This window comes from Sinocyclocheilus anshuiensis, unplaced genomic scaffold (genome assembly GCF_001515605.1).
Source record: "Sinocyclocheilus anshuiensis isolate Anshui unplaced genomic scaffold, SAMN03320099.WGS_v1.1 scaffold183, whole genome shotgun sequence".
Taxonomy (NCBI): Eukaryota; Metazoa; Chordata; class Actinopteri; order Cypriniformes; family Cyprinidae; genus Sinocyclocheilus; species Sinocyclocheilus anshuiensis.
In genome coordinates this window covers 2,576,720-2,580,696 of record NW_015548309.1, presented here as the reverse complement: position 1 = coordinate 2,580,696, position 3,977 = coordinate 2,576,720, and the positions used below count along the sequence as shown (strand labels likewise).

At 38.0% G+C, this 3,977-nt stretch overlaps 1 pseudogene; it reads left to right on the top strand.

Annotated features, from left to right (window-relative positions):
• Window positions 1–3,783, top strand: part of LOC107656351 (forkhead box protein P2-like) — a 63,773-nt pseudogene extending 59,990 nt beyond the window's left edge.
• The last annotated feature ends 194 nt before the right edge of the window (window positions 3,784–3,977 follow it).

Genomic DNA, 3,977 nt, shown 5'->3' with positions numbered 1-3,977 from the left:
ACCAAGAGCTTGTAACACTTCAAAGAGAAAGGAAAAATTGAAATCGCATCAAATGACCCCTTTAAAGGTGTCTCCAGTGCAGTGTTGAATGCGTGTATCTAATGTTTTTTGCATGTTTGATGAGTTAGTTTTTACACTTTTCTTACTTCATTACAGATTTGTAATTAGATCTTAGATTTGCTTTTCTATAGACTACGGAGCTTATAGGTACTTATTTTGACAGCTTCCTGGGATACTTGATTCTGATTGGTCAATCGCTGCATTTTGCAGTCAAATGTTTTTGTTGTAATGATGGCTCAACTAAATACTGGCAGCCATGTTTCTGTATAACTGTGCTACTTTTATGTCTCTTTCTTCTCATTTAATAATATCATTTGAACTTAAATCATATTTAATGTCCATTTATTTATTTACTAAGTAATGTGTGATAATGTGTAGTTAGATTGTCATTATTGCAAAATAAATCTCTTTAATGATCATATAATGTCATGAATATCCTGTTTGTTTGTTTGTTTGCTTATTTATTTATTTATTTATTATTACACTACCATACAAAAGTTCAGGGACAGTAAGAATTTGAAAGAAATTAATACTTTTATTCAGAAAAGACATTAAATTTATCAAAAGTGACTGTAAAGACTAAAATCTAAATGCTGTTCTTCTGAACTTTCTATTCATCAAAGAAACCTGAAAAAAATGTATCTCAGTTTCCACAAAAATATTAAGCAGCATCTGTTTTCAGCATTGATTATAAATAATGTATCTTAAGCACCAAATCAGCCTATTAGAATGATTTCTGAAGGATCTTGTGACACTAAAGACTGGAGTAGTGATGCTGAAAACTCAGCTTTGCATCACAGGAATAAATTACACTTTTAAATATCTTGAAAACAGAAACGGTTATTTCAAATTGTATTATTTCATAATATTAATTTTTACTGTATTCTAGATTAAATAATTGCAGCATTTATGTAATCTTTAACATATTTGACCAGACCTCTTTCTAATTTGACCAGGCCTCCAATTCACGTCAAGGAGGAGCCACTAAACATGGATGACGAGGACTGTCCGATGTCATTGGTGACCACAGCCAATCACAGTCCTGAGCTGGATGAGGACCGGGAGCTTAAGGAGGGCAACCTATCGGAGGACCTGGAATGACTATTTTGCCCCACCCCTCCGCCGGGGCTCTGCCCCTTTCAGGCCCCACCCCTCAACTAATCCACAACCACCGCAAACGCAGAAAGACTGGACGCAGCAGGCAGGAGTATTTATTTAGCATGCATCTGGACACTGGCCCGAAGAAAATCTATAGCGCAGATCTTTAGGGACCACAGATGGACAGACATGAGACTTTTTAAAAACAAACATAAAAGGAAGAACAAAAGGACAAGATTTCATTCGAATCAGCTCGGCCACCTCACACAACGAACACAAGGCTCACGGACCGAAAAAAGACAGAAGTGAAACGGGAGCAAGCCAGCGGCCACATATACTGCCAAAAAAAGTTTTAAGTTTGTGAATATCCAAGCCACAGTAGTCGTCGGTGTTAGATTGCAATTGCTGGTTCAATTCAAGTTGTTGCTCTGTTATTTTTTGCACATGAGTAGTATCAAAAATTAGTGTCACTGTCTGTATGTCGACAATTTTAAAAAGGAAAAAAATCATTTTTTTGTTGTTGTTCTTGTTCATTTTTTTTTCCCCCATCATTGTTGTTTCGTTCTTCCCACGACTTAGCTTATGTTCGTTTCGAGTCATGTTTGCGGCACCACCAACTGTAAATGGCATTTCTTAAAATCACATCAATAACACAACCAAGGTATCAAGACTGTTGCAGCCATCCAAAAAAAGTACACAAAGTAGGTCTCGAGTCTCACTAACTCCGTTTCTACTGAAAACGTGAAATGTGATTCAATCGCAACTGCTGCGAGCACCACGCTGAGAGGAAAAAACACGAAAGAAAAAGATGCGTTTCCGCATATTCTTCTAGTCTCTTTACCTCCTTTATTCTAAAGCTTTGTCTACCTGCAAAGAGTCACAGGCAACAGCTAGAAACCAAAGCCAACACTATCAACGGCCAATAGCTTAGACAGAAGCCGCCAGACTCTTTGGTCAGTCTTCTGTGATTTTAACTAGTACAAAGAGAAGATTTTTTCCACTAACTACCTTCGAATAACCTCTGGGATTGTCTCCTTTAGCCCTGTACAAAGATAAAATGATTTTGATGTAATTTGATCGACAGACGGAGCGCTCGCTCTGGCCTCGTGATGTCGGTCGACCCTGAATAAAACAGAAAGACCTCGATTCAGCGACCGTCATGTGGTCCGGGTAGAGCAAGAGAGCAGCTATAAATGGATCATGACCAAAATAACCATTTGTGGAAGTGCAGAAAACATTACTTTTGTATTCTTTTGTTTATTATGATTTGCGTAAGCCATCTTGTCATCGTTTTTACTAGTGAAATGTACCGTTCATTGTGACTGTCCAACGCGTCATGTCTTATATCCGTCAGTTTCTTCAGAGCCGAAACCGAAAATATAGTAACCAAACTTTAAGATATCTAGTGAAGCCAAAAAATTCATGATTTCAAGTCGATATGAAATGATGTGGCTTGGTTATATTGTAAAAGCAAACAACAGAGCCATGACAGGAAGAGGACGAATCCTTTTCCAGCTGACGTTTGCTTTGCTCCATTGATTCAGACTCGTTGTATAATTCATGGCTATGTAGACACAGCTCGTGTTGGATCATGGGAAGGTATGTGGTTAGACCATGTATGGTGTATAAGTAGCAACCGTTTATTTGAGGTGAAACGCTTTTATTTGAACGTTGCTGATGTCATCGAGGAAAAGCGGTTGTTGCTTTAAAGTTTGCTTCTGTTTTCAGTCAAACCAAAGTTATACAGATTTCTGCCTCGTCTTATACAGCGGATGGAGATGAAAATAACGCAAAGCCTGTTTCTTTTTCTTCTCTCTCTTTCTTTGATAGTTCTCTAATGCAGAAACCCCATTTGAAACGGATAACTGCTTTGTGTTGTAACCAATAATGTCAAAGTTTGTCTCCGTGTGTGTGAAACATACTGTGCAGTTGTTCCCGTTTCGTGCCAAACCGAAGGGTTGGCTGCTAGTTTTAGCACACCAACACACACTCTCTCTCTCTCACACACACACACACTAATAAGACAGCGAAGCTGGATCCAGGAACAAAGCGTATCCCTTATCCTTTGCTGGAGTCAGCAAATTGACTTGAAGATGACATTCATAATAATTTTATGGCACCAAATATAAGGACGCAGCGTCTTTGAATAAGAAGATACAAAAAGGGTTCTCCCACTTGTCCAAAAAAGGCTTCTACCTCTTCACAACGCGAAAAAATGGCGAATTGTTAGAACGCCACCGACACATTTTTCCGCCCGATTCACGCAGGACGTCGCCAAAAGCGCCAGTTTACATTCCCTAAGGCAGATGTGGAAGGTTTGCATTGAACTAGTTGTCCTCAGAACATTTGTAGAATGAATATGTAAAAATACCTGTAAGGGGATATTGTGTTATTAAAAAAAAATGCATGACTAAAATTCATTCGGTGGACTGGAAATAAGAATTAATAAACACGTATAATAAAACGTCAGAATGATGATGATGTTGATGGACTAAATGCATAAAGTGTGCATACCTCAGCTAAACTGTTTCCGGGAGGAGATGATGATGATGATCGACAAAAGAAACTCTCAGCCACAGAATGCATATTACCTGTAGAGTTTGCATGGGTTTTGTAAAAACATTTTTAAAAATGTCTAAAATAGTTGCTTGCACATAATACCAGAAGAACCTCCAGATCGGCAGTCTCCTTCAATAGATTTTAGGATTGTCTGGGTTTTTTTCTGGGATGATTTTGTCTGTATTTTGATAATTGTGCATATTATGTAAAAAGATACAAAAAAAAATGTTGGAGGACCCATGAATTTACCAGACTTTTTT